Source organism: Uranotaenia lowii, chromosome 1, assembly GCF_029784155.1.
Source record: "Uranotaenia lowii strain MFRU-FL chromosome 1, ASM2978415v1, whole genome shotgun sequence".
Lineage (NCBI taxonomy): Eukaryota > Metazoa > Arthropoda > Insecta > Diptera > Culicidae > Uranotaenia > Uranotaenia lowii.
In genome coordinates, this window is record NC_073691.1 from 181,732,892 (window position 1) to 181,757,807 (window position 24,916).

Genomic DNA, 24,916 nt, shown 5'->3' on the forward strand with positions numbered 1-24,916 from the left:
TAAGTTGGATTATTCAAAGTTTTCGATTTTATACTGAGAAAGCACACCAAAGTTGCTAAGAAAACTGCGTTTTTGAAAGAGTTTTTTTAGAGGCGTATTTTGTCACTCTTAAAAAACATTATTGCTGATTCGTTCGCTTATGATGTGTGCACCATGCTTTTAAGTAAGTTTTTGTTATGCATATTGCCTAGTGTTCAGGAGTTTATTGCATACTCAAAGGCGCTAATTTTGAACGAAAAATCCAAATTGAAACATTCTTTGAAACATTTAACAAAAGAAGCAAAACTGAAGTGTTGTACAACGAATGCATAAAAAGTTGTATAAGTATAAGGATAACATCTTCATGTATCGGAAAAAATAAGTTTATTTATATGAGGAAATTTTATTTAATTCCTTTCACCAAAAAAAAGAGTACATTTGGTTAAATTTTATAAAAAGAAGAGTACACTCATTTTTCGGTCACTATGTCGAAATGCTCACGTTTATCAATTATGAACAAATAATGGATCGAGGATTTTTCTTTTTTTTGAATTTTGTATAGGAACCCACCCCTGCTGGATTTGGAGGGGTTTTAAATTTTAGTATTACAGGAAAACGGCTTTACACCAAATTTCATTTTGATCGGTTCAGTAGTTTCCAGAAATTGTTCGAATTGTGTCATTTTTTTTATTGATTTTGTATGGGAGCCGAGCCCTCCCCCCCTTAATTTGGAGAGGTTTGAAAGTATTATAGAAGCTATTCCTGGTCTTCAAAACGGCTACACACCGAATTTGATAGTGTTAGGTTCAGTCGTTTATTAAAGTTGTTCGAATTGTGTCATATATTTATTTTGTATGGGAGCCCCCTTCCCCCCTCTGACCTAATAAACTTCTCATTTAAAAATTCAAATTGATCAGTTCAGTTGTTTTCGAGTCTATAGGGAACAGACAGACAAACAGAAAATGTTTATATATATTATATATTTATAGATTAATTTTGTCCATAGTTCGTTAATAATTACTCTCCCGAGTACCTTTTATTCAGCCAGATGTGAACTTAGGATTTTCAGCGGTAAGAAACAATAATAATTTCTTGGGACTTCCTTTGTTTCCATGAAATCAGCACGTTAAGTCAGCTGCTTCTCCCTCAATTTCGCCCATGAAAACGGACATCTCCACAACAAAATAGTGGAAAACCCTTTAAATCAGTTGATGGGACACAACTACATTGGCGACCACGCGAACACCCGGTCGCTGCTCATCATTCTCGCGGACCGGAGAATAGGTTATATTTGAGAGGCGCGAGCGAGCAAACGATCGCTCACTCAGCTCAGGTGAAAACTTTACTGACCCTGGCTAGATGGGGGAAACCTGGTTCCACAACGAGATGGCTAGCTGAGCTGGCTTAGTCGAGCCTTTAACGTACTGTCAGGTGGAGGTGAAGTTTTAACGCGGGTGCCCATCCAAAAGTCTGATCTTTTTTTGCTCCGGGTTCATTTCTTTCTCCTCTTGCCTCTGTTGTCTTTCGCGGATGAGACTCTTGGTAGTGACTTGACCCAGGCAGTGAGGTCGCGACTGAAGTGATACGGGAGCGGAACTAATTAAACCCGGACGACGAATACGGGTTCTTACGAGGTTTCTCGTATCTCTTGTGATCGGGTAGGTTCTGACAGTGCGGAACGAATCGTAAACCAACTTTGCTGCTACAGATTCTCATTTTTGGCTAACTGAGTGTACTGCATTCGTGAGTGTGTGGGTGCGAGTTGTGTTTGGGGCGGATTTTCCAAGTGTACTGGCAGCTGAATGGAAAATCGTTTGAAGGTTAAACTTATTGTATCTGACAGCTTATGCTAATCGAGATAGTGTTAATCGGTGACAATGTGCAGCTTTGAGTGCTAATCAAAACAGATACACGTTTGTCCGAAAGGAAATTGCTTCATTTTTTTGGTGTTAAGGGAGTGACGTGTGTTTTTCAATCGTGTGTCCATTGGAAGAAAGTTGTTTGCTTTGATGGAGGAAGCTGACGAATAGACGAAAGCTCTGCTTCGGAAGAGAAGCGAATCGATTTCTCGCTCCCCAGCTGAAGACACGCGAACAAATTCCTCTGGATGAAACTGACCACATCATAGTCTGGTGCTTGCTTGCGGGACGTCTTCGTCAGCATCATTTCTTTGGTGCCGTTTCTCCCCAGTTTTTGTTTTCTACCTTCTTCTTTTCGACGAAATCCCCCATCGGGCATCTCTCGCAGCTTTGTGTTAGTGTTTGCCGCAGTGTGGAAAATTAGTGAGAAATCGGGTTCGTCGCTGTTTCGTCTCCAAGACAAATTCCTCATCCCGGCACCCAGCTTGGAGTCAACGACGGACTGGAAGAACAGCTCTTTCTGTTGATCGTCTCCGTGCATCTCTCAGCTCATCGAGTATCAGCATACGAGGAATGCCAACGCGACTTGTCCGGGACACCATTCGACAAACCCCGGGCACGATTACCCTGATGCTGACCTCCTTATTCCAGTGGAATACTTAGGGGAAAAATATCTCGCTCCAACTATTGTGCAACTTCAACGAACCAGTTCCAATCGGATTAGCAGAAGGAGCAGAAAAAAAAAACGAAAAAAACACCAACATAACCCCGGGACCAAAACCGGTCATCGTGATCCGAGAATCCGAGTGGGTGGCAACATTCTTATTGGAGTGCTTTCGAACAAACTCGCAAAGAAGCGGAAAAAAGAGTTGGAGGAAATTGAAATTGCCAAAACAGCTTCGTCATCGAGATCTGTGTGCCCCTCTCCCCGGATTTGATTCCGCAATTTTTTTTTTCTTTCTGTGTTTTGTGTAATTCTTCCTCTACCGTACGCGGGAAGCTACACCCAAGATTGGCAGAAGTGTAGAGTTCGTCTTATTCGGTTGCTTACTTTTTCTTCTGTTACTGCTTTAAATATCACTCGAGTAGAACGAATCGTCAACGACGAACCCCACTTGGAGTGTGTGTTGGTGTTTCAATCGAAGACGGATACTGAAGACTTCAACGGAAGCCAGCCGCTCTTGAAGGTTAGTGACCTAGTTTAGCGAAATCTGTCTTGATTAATCCAAAACATAACGCGGCCCCGTGAAGATAAATAGAACATGAGGTCAGCGGAAGATATCGAACATTCCAATGTAGGATGTTTGATCTATTAATTTTGCGGTTATGGTGTGGAAATTCGCGCTTTTCAGCGAGCACTCATTTGGAAAATGCGAAATAGTTTTGAATTCATTTTGAAAAAAAAACAACATCTTGACTCGCCTTCGTTGAGGTCTGGAGAATAGAAATTCGCTGCAGTTTTTTTTACATTTTGACATAAAGCCTTTTTGAAATGAGTTAAAATCGTTTACGATAAATTCTTGTGCCGGACCCAAACAAAACCAGCAGAATTACTGCTTTATTGATAAGACATCCAAGTACGATTTTAGGTTTATAATGGTCAGCACAGCTTCGTTAGAGCTATAGCATTAATCTTAATAGAAAGCTTAAGCACATTCTATGCATCTCCAGAACTCTAATAAAGCTAAAATCTGCTATTTGATGCTGTTTTAGAAATGTCATCATAAATAATCTTTAACCCCCGATACCCCGAATTTATGCAAACGTTTTCTCTTTCAATGTACATAAAGAGCCCACGGGCGGATCCATGATGCGAAATTTTCATAAAGAAATTCAGTTTCTGCTGTTTGCTAGCTTCAAAATAAGGCAATTATGGTGGAAATCTTGGTCACCCATGCTGTAAATGGTAGAAAATCTCAATAAAATTTCAGAAGCGCAGCCATCTTTGATTTCAAGGTGGCGTCAAAAAGCGAAATTCGACTTCTACTCGATCGTTTAGCCCTATCATTTTTCTAAGCAACTTAAACAAAAGCATTATTGGCGTTTTCAAAACCATCTGAACACAAATGGTTGAACAAAATATCTAAGCATTTTTCATGACCATAATAAAACAGTTATGGAACTTCCAAATGCAAGTTGGCTTAATCTGTGTTACTTGGGATGCTTCGTTTGATTAAATTTGTTGACCTGTTCAATGCAAAAATTTCTTAAGGACTTGATAAAACTTTTGAAAATGGTCATTCTACAGAAATCTGAATCTAAAATCTGAAATCTGAATCTGAAATCTGAATCTGAAATCTGAATCTGAAATCTGAATCTGAAATCTGAATCTGAAATCTGAATCTGAAATCTGAATCTGAAATCTGAATCTGAAATCTGAATCTGAAATCTGAATCTGAAATCTGAATCTGAAATCTGAATCTGAAATCTGAATCTGAAATCTGAATCTGAAATCTGAATCTGAAATCTGAATCTGAAATCTGAATCTGAAATCTGAATCTGAAATCTGAATCTGAAATCTGAATCTGAATCTGAAATCTGAATCTGAAATCTGAATCTGAAATCTGAATCTGAAATCTGAATCTGAAATCTGAAATCTGAAATCTGAATCTGAAATCTGAATCTGAAATCTGAATCTGAAATCTGAATCTGAAATCTGAATCTGAAATCTGAATCTGAAATCTGAATCTGAAATCTGAATCTGAAATCTGAATCTGAATCTGAAATCTGAATCTGAAATCTGAGTCGGAACATTTTTGAATGGAAGACGATGGATTATTTCAATGTATGTCAATTTATCGGATTTAACTCATCTTTCATGATTGGAATTCCAACCTGGTGAGATAAGCCAACAAAAAACGTGATAAAATTTTGAAACATTATGCTACATTTATTCAAACGATCGACTAAATTTCTCCGTCCCATCAAACACGTACATATCCGCAAACAAATTTGCATAACGGTTCGAAACTTATTTCCAGTTCATCAAAACCCCTCGAGAGAAGAGCTACAAACGGGGCAAAAAAAATCCCTCCAAACACGCACCTCGCGCACATAAAATCCCAGACAAACATCTCTGCCAAGTCTTCACGAAATCGTCGCATGGAATCTCAACTAGGAGAAAGTGACACCGGTTTTTTTTCCTTCTGCTGCTCATTTTCCTCTTACCCCCGAGGGCCGTTGCTCGATGGCGCAACCAACGAATGTTCCCTGGAGGCTAAAAATCTGAAACCCTCCCTCGAAGAAAGGCCGAATGCCGCCCCGGGTCCATTCATATTGTCTCCGGGTGTTTTAGTTCATTCAAAATTTTGGGTGTAAATGCCCTGACGTCATCCAACTGATCTGTCTCCGCGCTCCGACCTCCAAAGAGTCGTCAGGGCCCTTGAGGGTGTCTCTAGAGCTCCGGGAAAATCATTCACCTTTCACGCATCGGAACGATTGTTGTTTTGAAGAATGTACTCTAGCATTCAACAGAAACAACGAAAACCAACCACAAAAAAAACACGCTCGTTGAAAGTAAAAGTGAATGCAGTTATGGGTACAATTGATTATGGTGGATGGCTCCGGGGTTAATGGGTGGCAATAGAAAGAAGTGACGGATGATGGTGGGAAAAATCTTCTTCCTAACAATTCCGAGTGACTACGCGAGCGTTTGAGAAGCTTGTGGTTAGGAATGTTGGGTTGAAAAAAGCTAACTAAGTTTGTTGGAAAATATACGATTATTTATGTTAGTTTTTGTTAAAAAAAAAATGTTCAAAATTAGTTTTATTTGTATGTATATAAATAGGCTGCGAAGCTACAGATTTCAACATCAGTAATTTGAACATAAGCGATGCGTTTTAAATCGCTAATCAATATTCCTAATTTAGATAAAACGTTAAAAAATATATTTTAAAATCGTTTGTCAAAAACTAAAAAAACAGGCACTGTATGGGACAAACTGATGATTTGAAGCTCATTCAATTATTTAGCTACAGCTTGCCATGGCTGACGAGTTGGCTTAGTGGTATGGTGATGGAACTCAGGGGACTGAAGTTCGACTCCCGGCCAGCGCGGGATTTTTTTTTCATTTACCCCTCATGATCGTTTATTTTGCTTTTTGCGTTATCTGCCAATCAAAACAGCAGAAAAATAATGCGTGTGTGTAAAATGTTTGTATTTTACAAGCACACATACATTACTTCACTGGTGCTTTGTTTGGCGCATGATGAGACTCGTCGTATAGGATCTCAGTGAAACTTCATGATCCTTTGAGGAGGATTCTACTCAAGACTAAAGCGTACATCTTTCAAGGATATGATAACTAGCATCTTACTAATAATAACACAAACAGTCCACAGAAATAGTACTATGTATGCCGTGACCGAGACTCGATCTCATGACCTCTGGCTTCGAAAATTTAAACGCTATCCTCTAGGCTACGGTTAGCGGAAAATTTATCATGAGTGTCAAATGAAAAAAGGATATCTTTTCAACTTAGTATCTGATACATAGAACATGCATTGCAGATACTTCTAGGGCCAGGCCAACCATGTGATGTGAAACGCCAGAGATATAGGAACAAAGGAGGAATGAAGCGCGGAGTTCCCTGCCAAACGCTTCATATGATTAAACAGAATTCGGTTTTGAAGTGATAATGTTCAATTTAAAAAGTTGAAAACTTAAAAAAAAATATAAAAAAATATGTATTTATCTCACCTGAGATTTCGACGCTGATTTGACAGGTTATAAAATTTTTGCCATCGTATTTCTTTATGCAGCCGACAGGGATTTCTATTATCTTTTTCTTGCAGAAACGCTAGAATTATAAAATTTTCTAGTTCCTCGTCAGTTACTGTTCCATAATTTTCACTGAACTTCAAGCACAAGTCTTGGTTCTTCCAACAGCGGTTTTGATTTTTTTCTCTCAAATGTCATGAAGATGTTGAAAATTTTCGGAAGCAGCTATCAAACACGTCTTAAAGCGAACGACGCTTGTTTGGATCTCTCTCAAAACTATTAGGGTACTTCTGTCTATAATGCCTTTGCGGGGTACACGCCAGCGACTATATTTTGATAAATTTTATAGATTTGCGAACTTTTCAGAGGATTCTTTTTACATAAAATTACAAGGTATTGATTTAAACATGTTCTTAAAATCAATACCTTGTAATTTTATTAAACATGATAATCAAATATTTGTTTAAACACGAACTAGAATCAAATAAAATTTTGTTGTTAAGTTGTAAAAAGTGATCCAATGAAATAGGCTTTTTCATTAAGATAATTGCTTATAACATTAGACTGAGTCGATTTGGGATCATTTTTTAATTTCTCAAACCCTGGGGTCTTAAAAGCTTCGTTTTGGACCAAAACTCATCCATGTTTTTTTGCAGAATATTTAAGTAACGTTTACATGAGTAAATTTGAACTTTTATGTTTGTATGGGAAATTTGATTTTTTTGTACTGAAAAACCAACATAATTTTTGTTTCATCTGTGGAACCGAGCCTGTTAATGGTTTTTGCGCCAATACATAAAATATTTAAAGAAAATTTTCCGCTGAACAACTTTGTCGAATGTCATAACGTTGTATCTTTTCAATCAAAAAAGTTATTAGCTGTTTAACAAGTGTCTTTTGGTATTGATAAACAATAAATTCAATCGGGCTTTTCTGATCCGGGTTTCGATGTCCCTCTTGATACCACCATCAGGCGTAATCTGGCAACCAAGATACTGGAAGCACTCTACTGTCTCAGTCTATTATAACATCCTCACCATTGATTTTATTGATTGTTCAAATTATATATTTGAATTGTCAATTGATGAAAAATTGTGGTAAATTGTTGTTTAGATTTAAAGATTTATAAAATTTTAAATATTCGATCAAAATGCCCCCATGTTGCAATGTATTCGGGTGTTTAGCCGAGCACATACTCGGTCATTTTCCTTACCAGGTGCCTATTCCCACGAAATACCCTATCACTTTTCAATCAGAAGAAGCTAAAATGCTTCGTTTAAACTTTAACACTTTGTTACACTAGCATCGATAATTTTTGCACCATTCCAATGCTGAGACTTTCCCCTTTCATTTTGAGCCTAAATTAGAAATAATCCACCGGGGGGTCTAGAACATTTTATTTGTTTCTAAGGTTTTCTAACCTTTTTAGCGGTTTTTTTTTTTCAAAAACGAAATGGTACTAATCACTGTGAAAATGCTAGTCTTTTTGTGTTTGTCGCTCAATTGGAAGGGGAAATTCCCAGTTTTAGAATGGTGCAAATATAAGCGATGCTAATTTTCGAAAAATAAAATCATTCCATCAGAGACACCGTGAATATAGTTTATAATTTAAATCTTGCGAATAAAGTTGAAATCTAGATTTGACATCAGTAATTTATTCTTGTGATTGTGTTGCCTAACTGACTCTGACATAGGGGATCATCCATAAATGACGTAGCTTTTTTTTTACGAGTTTTTATACACCCCCTCTCTTCTCGTAGCATCTCGTCACGAAGTCATAGACCCCCCCTAGATAATAACGTAGCTTTAATAAACCGCCCCTCCCCATTTTTAAAAAATCGGTTTTTAATTTTTACTTTTATTATCAGCATTTTGCAAGAATAAGACAAAAAATAACAAAAAAAGGGAAAGAAGTTATAAATGGAAGTTTAAAAAAGCATATCAATCATTCAAAAACTCAAGCTAACTTTCAACAAACAGGATAGCTAGTAAGTATTCAATCAGTTGCGTCGGTCCAAATTATCTCCATTAGGGATACCAATGAAATCGTAAGACAGCTTTCCTCCATCGTCTGTTCGGCTGGAATAATTGCATCTGCCTCCACTCACTCTCTATCGTCCTCCGGAGTGATAACCAGAACTTAGTGTCCTCTTTTGCCTACAATTCGCTTTGGACGAATCTTTCTATCCGAGGCTGGGGCCTTGTGGATTTTGCTATGCTCCTTTTGGAGAACATTTGAAGCAAAATATAAATTGCATTTCTTGCATGTACGCTCCTTGATACGCTTGAAAACAGTCGGGCAGTAGGAGCCAAAAGCTTCATGTTCAGACTGGATTGAATTAGGCATAATTTTGCTCAATTTTGATTTTATTTTCGACATTTAATTAAAGCTACGTAGCTTTACTTGAACCCCTACTCTCCCTCTCGTCACACATCGTCACACAAAGTCAAACTCCCCCCCTCCCCCTCAAATGCTACGTCATTTATAGATGTTCCCTAGTATAAAATTTAAATTCGAATCAAGAATCAAAATTATTAAACTGCGATGCCTTACAAATTGATTTCTTAATGAAATTCTCACATTGATAGTTTAACCTTTAATAAAACTTGATTTCGAGTTAAAAATGAATTTTTAATTTAAATAACAATTTTTTTTGTGGCAACCAACCACACTCCTCCACACCAAAAGGCTCGATTGAGCCTCCTGATAATGAACAAAGAAATATTAAACTAAAAACGCGATCAAAATTTTACTCATGCTGAGAACTCAAAATGTTTATAATCTAGTGCGAGGAAATGTGACGATACGGACTAAACTAACTTACAACTGTGAATCTCAATGGAAAGAGATTTCCTTTTAAGAGATTCATTATACAAATTATACAAAAATATTCAAAAATTTCTACATCTAAACTAAAACTTATAAAGGATTAACGCTACAATTTAAAAAAAAATCTTAAGACTAGCTTTGTTCGACTTGATTTATCGATCAAGTTTTTCTTTAAATATTTGAAGCAATTTTGTTTTGAATGTTGAGCAACTATTCATTTCTTTTAATTAATTGGGGAAGTTGTTGAATTTTTTTGGTTGTTGGTTGTTTGTTGTAGTTATCGACCGACAACATTATGGTTTGGGAATCACTAAGATCTACTAAAGGTTAAATGTTATGAAGACTAGAAGAGTAAATGAGTTTAGTTGGATATAGCATGGGAAGCCTGTAAATATTTTTTTAACACCTGTTTTGCAGAGATTGTAGTTTTTGTAAATGTGATTGAGATGCTCTTCCCCCGAGAGCAACCAACTGGGTTGCTGAAATCTATCTAAGCGAACATTTGGAAATCATCATAAGCAGGAGAAATGAAAGCTAAGTATAATTCCTACATCTTTTAGAGCTTATTTTTCATAATCTTTTATACACATTAACTTTTACTTATAAAATGTTCAATATATGTTAAAAGGAATGTAATAAGTCAATTATTTTTGCATCTTGGTCAAGGTCGTGTAAATAAAGCTTTCGAGTTATCATCATGACTCGTATGACATTCTATTTATTACATCAAATTTTTCAAAATACTTAGGTTTTGTGACTTCTGTGTACAAAACAAATCATTTCCAGCCCCTCTAGAATGGCCCAAGTGATTGGCGAAAAAATTTGGATAGCGCATTGTTTCTTCATCAAGGAGCATTTTTCTTAGCATGCTTCCAACGATACTGCCCATTCGAAACGTATGGTAATGGTCCACGTTTCTTCATGTGTTCCGGTTCTCTCTGCGTTCTCTGCTCCATGGTAGGCCCAACCATTTTGTTTTATGATCATTTTAATGTTAAAATAATTAAAAACATGAACAAAGTCAAGAAGAATGATAACACACTTATTATTCTTTGGGACTCAGACATAAGTTCTGGCTATGGAAGTACGATTAGTGATTAGTGATTAGTGATGTGATTGAGATGCTCTAGCCCAAATTGATATGAGATAGTGTAATACTGAGTGAATGAATGCGTGGTAAAATTTCAACAGAATATGTTGAAGAACAAATCTCCAGAGCACTCCACAGAGAGGTGAAATTCTTTTTTCAAGATTTTATTTATGGCTTTTCCACGCTTTGTACTTCTTGTATGACAAACTGATTCATATATGGGTCCCTGTGTGGTGGTTTTACTTTCCTCGACGAGCGAAACAACATATATTTAGTTTTAGCGTAATTTAATGAGAGTAAATTACTGTTGAAATATGTTGATAGCAGCTTTGAATCATTCTCCAAGTAATCTATAATATTACTTGCAGAGTTTCCTGAATAGAACAGAGCTGTATCATCAGCGAAAAGCCTAGCTGTGCCAATTAGTGGAAAATTACTTATGTCATTTATATAAAGAAGGAAAAGTAATGGACCAATGTTACTGCCTTGTGGAACGCCTATGCTTATATTCCTTAGTTCACTATTTACTCCTTCAGCTACAACAAATTGTTTTCTGTTTTCGAGATAACTTTTGATAATATCGTTAGCTATTCCTTTTAGTCCATATTTGTTTAATTTTGCCAGTAAGATGTCCGAAGAGGCATTCAAGATCAAGTATGGTGGTTATTATAAAACAAATACCTTGTATGCTGATCAAGTCCTTATCAATGATTCACTTTTTTTTGTTTTCTTCAAAGCTTTTATTAAAAGTCAGTCGTACTATTTTTTTAATCCAACGGTGTAGTTGGAGCAGAAGCATTGAAAAACTTCAACTTTCTTTGGTGTGTAATCCAAGGTTGAAAATCAAGGACGTTGAATCGGAAATCAGGTGTTCTACCACTTCTACTTGTAATATATGCCTCAGTAGTCGATTTAAATAAAAAATATATTCAGTAAAAGCACCTTTAAACCAAAGCACTTTTATACCCAGAGTATCTACCAAAAACATATATATCATGACTTTTTCTAACAAACTTTAAAATTTACTGCTTTTTTTTCAAAATTTCCCGCTTTTTTTGAAAATACTTCTCGTAAAAATGAACGTGAAAAATCTTATTTCGAAAATAACTCAATAACGTGACGAAACTACGAAACTGTAAACCGGGCAAGTTTTTGTTGCTGCTTAAGCACTTTTCTGCCGGACGTTAGCGTTCTTCTCCCAGCAACACACTCACTTTTCTTTTCGCTTTTCTGGAATGTTCTCACAGCGCTGGTCAAAGCAAGTTTTGCAAAATTCCCAAGTTGCTGCTCATTTTTGTTGTCGATTACTTGTTATTTAGTTCAGTGTCAAATTTTGCGCTATTTGTATGCAAGCTTTACTTTTATCTACGAGGGAATGAACTAATAATAAAAAAATGTTTACATGTTCGCTCAATACCGTATATAGTCGCTGAATCCCGAAACCGAAGTTTTCGTCATCATTTGCGCCGGCGACATCACTGACGGCATTTCATGACATCTATCGAATGACACCAGACATCTATCAAACATCTTCCAAGTGTCGGAACCAAACAAAAGAAAGGGTTGCCGATTGCCAAGGGTTGCCGATTGCCGAGGTGTGGATGAATTTTTCATCGTCGCTGGTTGGCAACTGCATTGACAATACAAAATATAGACCAAAATATCAAATGTACCTACCATCAAATGTACGCAGAAATTGGTTTAATCGCGTTTCGTATGCAAACGGTTCAACACAAAAAAATGTCGCAAAAACTCGAAACAATAAATTAAACCACGCAAGCACAGAGCCTAATTTATGTCCATGTTAGGCAGAACAAGATTAGTGCTGTCCGTTCAAGATCGCCCGGTGCGATAGATTTCTCCAGTGCACAACAAGTGTCAGTTCGCACAAAACACATGTGGCAAGCTCTTATAGGCCAGTTTCCAAGATGCATCCCGAGAGAAGGATGCAGCTGAGTGAGTCAACATCGTCCACACGAAGACTCTGGAATCCGGAATGGTTAAATCTCGAAAGCTTTCCCCCGTTCTCTTCCATTTGGATTGCTGGAATAGCAACATTCCACTTTTGTAGTGTGGTTCTCCGGGTACGATTCAAGAGGCTGCGAGAGGAAATGGCAAAATTGATGAAGCAATCCCACGAGCAAATAGCTGTTGAAGGCTCTTCAAACATAGTGGAGTTTAATTTTTGTGTTTTTATAACTTAGATGGTTTCGCGTGGTTGGCATTTGTTCGAGGCAGGAGACATAACTAGTTATGAAGTTTAAGCCATAATAATTTAAATTTTTGTTCTGATAGTTGTAAAAAAGTCATTATTATTCGATTGAAAAAAATGTTGAAGAAAGGAGATGGGCTAGTTCCAATCAACGTTTTCAGGAAAATTACAGATAAAAAATGTTTGCACTTTAATAAAATGCTAAAAGTCAGCAATATACATCTTAAAGAATCCTTCATCAAAAAGATATAAACATTTCGATAGATCATTAAGTCCCACCACTGGGGACCGCAAACGTGCTGCCTCCAGGTGCAACGGAACGGGCAATGTTGAATATTATTGTCTTAAAACACGATTATATGCATGAGGAATGTTTACATTTTACCGCTTCCATTTGAGGTTATTTCCAACAGACTGCTTCTCCGCAGGGCAGAGCTCAACGCACGTTTATCACGTGAGATTTGCTGCTGAAGCGTTTGAATTCGGAAAAAGGTTGAAACTAAAGAGAATTTTTAGTGCAGCTTAGTACAGTTTGAGAAAAACGTGTTGAGAAAACTCGTATTGTTTCCACGGCTGTTCGCGACATATTCATTTTCATTCACTCCTATTTACTTAGAAAAATTACGAGAATTAAATTCAAAGAATAAAAAATCAGAATCAGAAATTTTTAACTTCATCTGGAACTTGATTCTGATCCTGCCCGGAATCTGATTTTGATGGTAGTCTTGTTCCGGAAACCGACATTGATCATTGTCTAATCTGGCTGGTCCTGATCGTGATCCTTGTTCTGATTATCATCTCAATTCGGAACCTAACTGATATTGATTCTCCAAGTAAAACCGATTGTTTTGTAAGACTCTTCATGCCTCTTATAAAACCTAAACTTGGTCTAGTGGCCTGCTATAAAACTTTAAATGTTTTTTGTCCTTTTGCTATATTCTGATCTTGATCTCGATCCTGATGTTGATTCTGATCCGGAACCTGATTCTTATTCTGATTCGTGTATCAATCTTGATCTCATGCGTGGTCCTAAGGGGGGTGATCTTCTTCCCCCCCCCTCCCCTCCCCCAACAGAAAAAAGACAGTTCTAAATACACGAAAACGCTGGAACTTCTATAAAAATTTAGAACATTTGCTAGTCGGTATACCCTTGAATTTATCCCGATCCGTGGGAATATTTATCCAACAGAAGAAGTTATGCTGTTGGGGTGATCAATTTCCAAACATGCGCTTCCAAAGCGAAGGAATTCTATTGGCAGTCAAACTTTCTTATCGATCTCTTAATACTGTAATCATTATTTAATGTTAAACCTTGAAAATCTCAATTTTTTTCGCTCAGAAATTTACAGAAGTTTAGTTTTACGATAACGTAACAATAAACTTTATTGTAGAGTAAGTCTTATTACATTTTACGAAAATTGCACACCACATGGACTAAATGATTTAATTTAAGAATTTTTTCGATTGCAAATATTGAACATACATATTTGTCGATTTTTTGTCGGTTTTCCTAATCTCGCTTTTCGAACGGCCTTTACTTCATTTCAGTAGTTTAATCTAAATACGATCATTTTTTTTTTAATTTAATCCAGAATTTTTGTCAATTGTAGACTTATTTGTCAGATATTTTACATCGATACCAAAGATTTCGTACGCTATCAAAATGATAATTTCCCAAAAAAATTTATCTTTGTCTAGTTTTTTTCAAGTTTTTCTTAGGTGCAGCTTTTGCCAACAGCTAAAACAGTATAACAGTGGCCATATATGGATAGTATACTTTACATAATTTGAAACGTTCTGCAAAAATAATGTGTTTAAATTATGATTGGCTTCAATTTAATGCTGATTTAAGTTAACTCCGTCTAAAAGCGGGTGGGTTTCAGGAGGGGTTGATAAAGTTAAATTTTAGAATTTTTTTTATTTTTCATAATGTACCTTACAAATTTGAAACATACATGTATAACATGGAAAGGCAAAACAATTATGCAATTATTTTTCCGTTAATATAATTCATTTTCCATAACATAAGAATTAAGAAGAATTAAATTTAAAAAAAAGTTTGAAATGATGAGAGTCAATATGTGTTTTATGTTATAACCATCAAATAAATCTCAATTATAAATTTCAGGATTAGCTGATGAACTAATAATCCATTTTATGTTGGATCTAGATTTTTCTTCTATATTTTAAATTCTTAGAGATATGTACAATGCTTGAGAAAATTTAAAAAAAATTAACCTTCTAGTACCCAATCTTTTTCGCTTACAAATTCACAGATGTTGTATTGTGTACGAATTTTGTCATACAAAGAACCAAATTCATGGAAAATATTAGATTTATCAAATTAAATATTTTTAGGAAAGTTTTTTATTTCAGAATTTTATACCAACATTGGTATATTTTTTTTTTTTTTGCAAAAAATCAATCCAGCATCTTTGTTACACTCAAGTCTACACATTTATATATAATTTTAATTCAGAACAAAAAACTGAAACTAACTTTTCTAAGACTTTGAAAATGATGATTTTTGGTAAAATGGATCATTTTCTCGTTTTTTTTCTTGGTTTTTAAGCTTCTCTTAGCGAATGCCACACGCTTATCAAACAGATGTCATCATTTCGAAATCTTCACAAAACATCTTTGATTCAATTAGCGAAAAAAAATTTGAAAAAATCGATACGGTTTTATGAATATTTTGGTTAATTCCGCCTCAAGGCGGAGTTGCGCACTAGAAAGCAAATGTTATCCTACAATTTTTGAAAACTTAATTGAAAAAAAATATAACTTTTTTCGATATCACAGAAGAACATTTAAAAATTTTTTATATTAAAACTTTTAATTTTTTTAATCCTATTTTCTTAGATTTGAAAAAATCAAAAAAAAAAAACTAATGTAGTTTTTTTCTGAAGTATAAGTTGCTCGCAATCATCGAGAGAGCTGACCATTGATTTTAAACGTTTATATTCAAAATCTTTGTTACATTTTAGTGTTTTTTAAAAGGCACAAATTTATTAAATGACATTTGAAAAAAGGTAAAAAAAAATTCAAATGTTAGCCTTGAATCTCAGAAACGAGAGCTGAATTAATAAAATTAAATGAATATTTGAATTCAGCATTCCCAATTCAGTCAAAATCAGCACTTTGCTTCTATGCACCTTGAAAAAAATGTTTTATGCCTTGTGCTATAAAAAATTTAATCTTCATTAGATGATCTTATAATTTCACAAGGCAGCAATATTCACATGTTTCGACATGATCGGAGGTGCAAAGAATATAAGAGCTTATTTGAAGCCTAGTCCACACTAGGAGACGGTTCGTCTCGAGACGGTCTCAGCGTCTCCCATTTTCTTCGGGAGACACTGAGACCGTATCAGGTTTCCAACAACTGCAACAGACAACCAAGTTCGTCGGGAAAGAAGCTGTACTAATTGAGATATGTTGAAGTTAAGTGAACAAATCAACGATCAGGATGCTTGTTATATAGCGTTAGGTCTATTTTAGTTAGGATGTCTTTTATAGTGACATAATTTAGCGACGAAGACGATTCAATTTTTTTCAGACGAAATTTATTGTTTAGTGTTTTTTAGGCCAGAAAAGAATATATTTTCTCACAAACGCTTGATCATCAAATTCAAAAGGTCATAAATTCAATTTTATTTTAGCGGTATGTATTTGACTGCCCTCAAAGGTCAAACTATGATCCATGTTTCTAATATTTAGAGATAGAATATTTAAGTCGCTCAGAAATGTCAAAGATTAAAGTAATATGTCATTCTAAGCTCATCCGGCGCCTTGAGCAAATTTTCATATCTCAAAAATGCTACGCATGGATTTCAAGTGTTATATGTCATATTCTAAAATGTCACTTCTGCATATGTCAAATTTGTTAGCACGAAAAAAAAACAATCTTCGAATGACAAACCTGGGAGCGCGGTCGTTAACCTTTGGATAAGCTTTGTGACTGACGGCGGCGGCGGCTGCCGGGAACCAGTTTTTGGCTAAAGGCCAAAAATATGAAACCGCACAATCCGTCCGGCCTGAGAGTTGTTAAATGACATAAACACTTGAAGTTTGGGCCGAAGATTGGCCCGAAATGGCGAAAGTTGATCGGTCCGCTCGGGCTGTTAATTATACGCATGCTCGTTCATGATTCTTTTTCTCCAGAGTTCGATTGCCTTCCCAAGCGTTGATGACAAAAAGAAACAGTGTCATTTCGATGGCCGGCCTTTCTTCTGGACAAATTGCAAATTTTTGGTCGTTCCTTTTTTATTTTGGCAGTGTTTTAATTTGCCATGATGAGAAAGGAAAGCGTTTCCCCGATTGAATTCAGCTTACACTGCCTGGCTGTGTGAACTTGACTTTCGGAAAGTTTGTTTGTTTTTGTAAGCTGATACTCGATGACTCGACTTCCACATCTAGCGAGCTGAGTGCGCAACAGTGGATTGGGAAAGTTTGATGATGCAATCAGCTTTCCAATCAGTTGTTGGAAGGTTACAGAATAGTTCTGAAAGGGGGATCAGCTTGTATTGAAAATTATGGAGTACATATTTAAACAGATAATTCTAACAAGCTGTAAATGCTTTGAAAGCTTTGCACAGTATTACTCAAACTATACATTATTTAATGTTAAGGCACAGTACAATATTACATAGAGTAACAGTCTCATAAAGGTAATATCTCATTACATTACATTACATTACATTACATTACATTACATTACATTACATTACATTACATTACATTACATTACATTACATTACATTACATTACATTACATTACATTACATTACATTACATTACATTACATTACATTACATTACATTACATTACATTACATTACATTACATTACATTACATTACATTACATTACATTACATTACATTACATTACATTACATTACATTACATTACATTACATTACATTACATTACATTACATTACATTACATTACATTACATTACATTACATTACATTACATTACATTACATTACATTACATTACATAAAATTACATAAAATTACATTTCAAATAAATACAGCTTTCAAGCTTATTTTTATGCGTTTAAAGCTGTATAAAGTAACAGAACTATGTTCAAGCGTTTTTAAATTGTTTTCAGAAATATTATGTGGGTTGCTTTTGAACTGTATTCTTACAAAACCTTTTAAAATTTAACTATGTATGTAGTTGTTTCGATTGCCACGATTTTTAAGTGTCGAATCAAAGACACCATTCAACTTGCGACTTCAATCAACAGTTGACGCTTGTATAGGCATGTCTCAAGATTTCCCAGTCGCTGCTGATCACATTCCGTCCATTAGGTATCGAGGCACACTTTACGAACGAACTAAATAAGAGACAAACTTGATGGACAATCACGGTCAATCGCCTGTCCGACTCCGAGTTTCCGGCGGCGCATTTTCCGACCAATCGGCTGCGAAACCGACAGATACCTAATCGTGTTGGAAATAATAGATTTTAACCTTTTCACAATTTATCTATGCAGCCAATTGCCCAATCAGCGTCGCTCCGCTTTCGGGTCCAGCTTGATTGAGGAGCGATGCTGGTGGTAAATTGCGAAAGTAAGTAAGTACCTTTGAGTTTGACCACAGTGATTAGGGGTAGGATTCCCGGGGATTGGCCAAATGGATTCTGGCCAAATCGAAACTACCTCAACTCCAGCGAGTAGCGTTAATTGCCACGCGCAGGGAGCAGCGCTAATCAAGTGTGTAAAATCGAAATGTGGAACACCTGATTGAAGCTGTTTGGTTTCAATTGAACGAGCTAGAAAGAGATTTTCTTTTGAAAGGAAAAAGTTAGCCCTAATTTTCGGCCTAGTTGCCTGAAGCTTCTACGTACAAAACTGACCATCTCAGAGCTTTCTAATAGTGCGTGTCTGTTTGCTGTACGAATTTCATGCCCATACTGTCATTTTATTTTATAACGATGTCTTACTACTCAAACGATAGTTTTGACTGCTAATGGTTTTATAAGAAAATCAGATCCAGTGGAAATAGCTTTAACGCTGTGAAGATTTTTTGACAAGACTTGCGGGATAGATAATTCAAAACCTCTTTTAAGTTGAAATATTATTAAAAAATTAAAAGGCTTCATCTAAAACAGTGGTTTTTGAAGTCGTCTCTGCCACCCCCCTTGAGGGCGTTGAGAGCTTCCAGGGGGGCTGTGAGCTCAATTTTAGATTTGGGGGGCGTTGGAAGAGCTGAGGGGGGCAGTGAAGTCGTAATTCTCATTTTCACAAGTTACGAAACAACAGTTCACAACGAGCAAGTGCGATGGAAAACAATCAAATTACGTTACAGAACTGAACATCAGGTTCAAGAATCATATATTTATAATTTCACAGAGCTGCCAGTAAATTTTCATATCAGTAACTCAACATTTTTTTTTTCAAAAAATGTACTTAATATTTTTTAATTGTCACAGATTTTGTATTTTTGCATATGGATCTTGTTTTGTGAGATTATTTTGGGTTATACTAAAATAAATAAATTTTAGATGACAATGCTTGATAATCTTTGATATGTTCTGTCTCAAAAAGTCTGCTACAAAGCAGGCAAATAGAAATCCGTTGCAGCATTTTCGCAGCATTTGTTTTTTCTTTTCGAAAATTAGCAGTTTTTGAAAAAAGTTTTAATCGTTTTAAATGAAAATTCATGCCGCAACCAAACAAAACCATGTATAAGGCATGCTCAGTTTAATAAAATTTGCAAACCTGTTCAATGAAAAACTTTCTAAAAGACTTTAAAAGTTTTATAATGATCATTTTTATGAAACAAAATTTTTTATCCACTCACTGGTCGGTGATTAAATTCAGATCAATTTGACATTTGAGCGATTTTTTTATTTTCCAGCACTGGGTCTGCTAAACACAAGTAACCTTCGAAAAATCTGTTTGAAAGGCGTCATCTGTGATTAAGTGATAGAATTTTTGGAAGGAAAATATGTGAGATTTTTGTAGGTAAGAGAATTTTTACTTTAGGTTGCTATTTGCTCATCTTTATTTCAATCGACTCAAAAAGCAATTGTGCCATTTGCCATGGATAAACTTTTAGCCTATTCGGTTATCACAAAAATTGACGAAATTCAGCTGTTGAGGACACTTGAATGCTGCATAACTTTGAACAGGACTCAAATTCAAATATTGAATAATTGACAGTAATTAATTTGTATTCAGTAATTCAAATGAATGGTGAATATAGAATTTGGTTTACCAAAATTTAAGATATATGATTTATATATCAAAACATTCTAATCAATCAGTTTAAGTAATTGCCCAGAAAACTTTACATAGAATTTATTAACTCCACAGATCAGTGTTAACTCTTTCATTGAAAATTGGATCGCAGTCATCCGTACAAAGGTTGACTGAAAGAAGTCAGCGTGTAGAACTCCGACAGATTTTACACTGATTTGACAGGTCGCACGAATGTACAAGTTCGCACAAATGTCGCAGTCATGAGTGCGCAGTTCAATTTAGTGGGCTGCGATGAATAGTGTTTACTAGAGGTTTGAAGCAGATGCCGTATTTTGCCCGGATTAGTTTATTTTATTTGCCAAATCAAACAACAACAAAAAACAAATTGTGTTGTAAAATTTATTTTTATTCATGCTTCCAAAACGAAATTTTCTAAACAAGTTTTATAAAAATAGTCATGGAAGGTTTCTTGGAAGCCTTATCTACGATTTGAAATCTGTCGATGAGTTTAGATGAACTTTTTTTTTCAATTATATATATTCTCTTGATTTTAGATGAGCAGTTTCTGGGTTTTAACCAAATTTGCTCGAATATTGCCCGGCTGTTGGTCGTCAATTTTGAAATCAAATGCCCGAATTTTGTCTGGTTTTTATATAAAATTGAAGGATTTGTTCGGCTCGGATACGTACTGAAAAAAATCTGGCAACCTTAGTATAAGTGCATAGAAGCTTATTTCGAGAAAACACGCTTTTACGTTGTTATGTTTGTTAATTTTCCATATATTTTTAAAAAATTTGCGCTTTTCGTTCAAACAAAATAGTATGTAAATATAATTCTGAAAATCGAAAAAACATCACGAAATAAAGTGTGAAATATGAAGAATCCTTTGACATTATTAAATTAAAATCGACCATTTTAATGCTTATAAAATCCCCTACCCCTTTGGTTCTTAGGGCCTCATATAATGTGGAATGAGTTTTGAGTTAAGTCTTACAACAACATAAATCCGAAAGCTAAAGGTTTTTCAGCGTTCCAGATTATCATTTTTTTTTAAAGATTTCCTGAAATATTTTCCAAGGGAGGGGGGGGGGGGCGTTCAGCTCAAATATTTGGCAAAAGGAGGCGGTGAGTGAAAACCACTGATCTACAATTTAAATATTGTTAAACGAAAAAACCAATCAAATATTCTTAGCCGAATTTTCCTGAACCTGAAGAATAAAAACAAGTTATTTTATCAACAATCCATGATTGTTAATAATTATTTTCATTATAAAATTCCTGTGAAAGAATATAAAAATTAAGATTTAGATTTTTCAAATAACGCAATCTTGAAAATGAGTTCAGATCTTAATCTATAATATATCTTTGATTTTCTAAATGAATTCTTTCTTCAAGTATTTATTCATAATTCAACTGGTACATCCGAGTAAAATATTCAAATGATGATCCTCTAATATCTCAATTCTGGATCACCATTATGAAACTATTTTAAGTTTCAATTCTGCATAATCCAAATCTTTAAAATTGTTTGTTATTTTTAATATTTTTTTTGATAGTTCGGAATGTTGAGTTAATATGGAAAATGAATTTTTAATACAAAACCATTAATCAAGAACAAGAACAAGGCTAGAAGTGATACTGCAAAACAACAAAGAAAGTGAAGAAAAGCTGATAAGATTCCTAAAGATAAGTGAATTGTACAGTGAAATTTGATGAAAAATTGTAAAAATGTATTTTTGAAATCCGAGGGTGAAAACTTTAGGTTAATCCCTCTTTAAATAAACGATACAAAAAAAAAAGAAAAAAAAAAAAAAAAAAACAAAAAAAAAAAAAAAAAAAAGAACAATAAAATGGATATAGATTTCACAATCCGGTCACAGGCAACCAATTTGGATTCTTATAAAAAAAAATTGGATCCAGAACATCTGAAACGATTCAAACCTAAGCTCACCAGAATTTTTTCCGTTCTTATCCGGGATATTTCAATTAAAACCTTGCAAAATCCGAGTATTCGATTTTCATGGCAACATTCAGGCAAATTTGGAAATTCTTCAATTTAAATTACGAAGAAAAAACTAAAAAAAAAAATTTCATCGAAACCAGTTTATTTGGATAAACTTTGCTCAAAAAATTGTTTCGGAAGCAAAATATATAATTGTTATCAAGCAATTAAAATTAAAGTAAAACCATTCGGACAAAATCCAGGCAACCTAAGCGAGTCAAATCTTATTAAAATTGCGATATTGAAGACTAAGAACTAAGGAGTTTTTAGCGAAGAAATCACCAAAAAAATTTGCTCAAATTCATCACAATACAGCAGGAATTAAAAAAAAAATGCAAAATCGAACTAGAATAACATATAATACAAAATATCCTTTGAAGAAATATTGTAATTTTTTTTGCTATTCATAAAAAATCCCATTATTTCTAGAAATCTTTTTTTTAATTTGAAAAAAAAAATGGCTTCTGTAGGATGATTAAAATTTTACCGAATTCGACACGAGTTGGCATTTTAGTTTGCAATTTTTTGACGTTATTCAAAAATAAGAGCATTTCTGATGACTTACAATGCACTGATAAAACAAAAAATAAATGTGAGTGGGATTCAAAAATTGTAGGTATTACGGCTTGTAACGCTCTGCATTTTTCACATTAGTCGCATTAAAGAAGAGACTTGCTAAAAAATTGAAAATAACATGTTATATCTATATGGCTTAATTTTGTTGACTGAGCAATAGACTGAGTCGATTTTTGAATTTCTCAAACCCTGCGGTTTTTAATAGCGAGGTATTGCATGAAAATTAGTCATGCAATACCTCACTAGGCACCAAGCAGTGATGTCAACTGAATTTATTGTCTATCAATGTCAAAATACAAACCCTTGTTAAAAAGCTAACAACTTTTTTGACTGATAAGATACGAAGTTACGGTATTTCACAAAGTTATTCAGCGGAAAATTTCCTTAAGAGAATTTATAAATTGGCACAAAAACAATAAGCAGACTTGGATCCACAGAAGAAACAAAAATGATGTTGATTTTTCAGAGCGAAATATTCATTTTTCCCATACAAACCTAAAAGTTTACTCATGTAAACGTTGCTTAAAAATTCTCCAAAAAAAATATGGAGAAATTTTGAACCAAAACGAAGCTTTTTAGACCCCAGGGTTTGAGAAATTCAAAAATCGCCTCAAAACGACTCAGTCTAATGAGCAATCTCTTATTGCATTTGTCCGATTGCATATGGATTAACCACTTTGCTACTTATACAGTATATCGGATGAACAATGAACTGGCCTATTATCGATATAAGGCTTGAGAAACATAGTATAGAATGGAATACTCGAATAAGTTTATTCAAAAATTGCATTTAATATCACAATCAAAGCTGTTCAAAATTTTACAATTCTATTTTATAAAATATCCAGGAATGCTCTGAAGACGAGGCGTCAGGCTCTGAATTTTCAAACATCTGTGAAATGTTCACTTTTATACGATATTTTAAACTGAGTTTTTGATTTTCTTCAAAAACTTAGCTTTTAGCACAAAAAACTGGTGTGCACTTTCTTTCGTGAACACTCTCTATATTCCATAAATGCAGTTGAGTCTGCCTTCCAATTCCGTTGACACTTTACGTTCAAGCAGAAAAGTACAACTTGAGGCGATTTTAGAATGAGCAAAGAAGCCGAAATTATATCTCAAAACTGAATTTTAGATTTGAATTCCAAATAACGTTTTTGTTTTTGAACTAACGTACATTTTTTTCTGATATAGAAACATATTATTTTTGATCAAAACAAAAATCAGAGAACATCCGGCTTATTTCCAAAAATCAGGAAAAAAACGGAAGCTGTTCAGGTTATCATGATGGACCTCCAAAAACCAGGTAAGTCCTGAAAAATCAGGCACATTGGCAACCCTGGTGGTGATAGAGAAACAACAGAGAGATCAATAGTGGTAAAAGAACCGATGCGAGATATACATGGAGTGTATCGATAGAAGATCCACATGTACGCATTTAGCCTATTTCGTCACGTTCACCGTGGGGTAATTGGCTAACGCGCCGTTGTACTGAAGCGGAAATTGCGGGTTCAAGTCCCGTCGGTGAGCCGTTGTATTTTTTCGGAAAACTCATGATATTCACGGCGTACGTTCATTCTTTCTATGATATCTCTTGTTTCTATAATACTTTTTATCACCTTTAAAAATGTGATAACGGATAGAAGGTCGTTGCTGGTCCCCTGATGACTTGGGTTCGAATCCCATCTTGGTACTGGATGTTAAATGTTAATCTTAAGTTGTCTACGTTTATTCAGTCTGTAAAGCCGATATCGGTTAGGACGGTGTTTGTTTTTGATATTCTTTCAGGCTGCCTGGCGCTTTGCCGGTGACTGTTTCCTTCCTTGTTTGTTTTGTAATGGGATAGGGAGAAACGAAAAACTGTTTTTTCTTGCCATTCGGCGCAAAGCTTCTTAACGCCAATATTGTGCAAGTCTTATGCCAATTATGTGCAAATATCATTATTTCGTAATTTGAGTAGATCCTTATTTGTGGGTGTACTAGATCTAAAGTTTTAACTTTAGACTTACTTTATTGAATTTTGATTCTCTTCTCTGCTTCTCAAATTCCAGTCAAATTCCAATGCTTTGAGTCAATATCTTTTGTACTCAACTCTTTGGATTCTATTAAGGTCACGCTCCAGTTACACTTTGCTTCATTAAGTATTATTGAAGCTGCTACAATAACTTCCTATTAATAATCTAAACAGGCCGAACGATCGGTTGCTGCATTTCCATTTATCATAATATTAGGCCATCGATGCATCTCTAACACGACTCGCTTGAGATGGTAACGCCATGATTTCTTCTGAACGGGTCCGGTCCGATGCCATCTCACTTTTTCTTTTCCCCATTCGGCCTCTAACTGATGTCCACCGGTTGTCGGTTGTAAATGGTTGTCACATTATTCCCCGGGCCGGGGAGATGCAACCGGTTAAAACGTGTCCGTAACCTACAAA

At 35.1% G+C, this 24,916-nt stretch overlaps 1 protein-coding gene across 1 annotated transcript in view; it reads left to right on the forward strand.

Annotated features, from left to right (window-relative positions):
• Positions 1-1,376: 1,376 nt before the first annotated feature.
• Positions 1,377-24,916, forward strand: part of LOC129739228 (ATP-binding cassette sub-family G member 8) — a 131,693-nt gene continuing 108,153 nt past the window's right edge. Inside the window, exon 1 of the mRNA XM_055730655.1 lies at positions 1,377-3,025. The gene's annotated coding sequence lies outside the window, so the exon portion shown is untranslated. The remainder of the gene's footprint in view (positions 3,026-24,916) is intronic.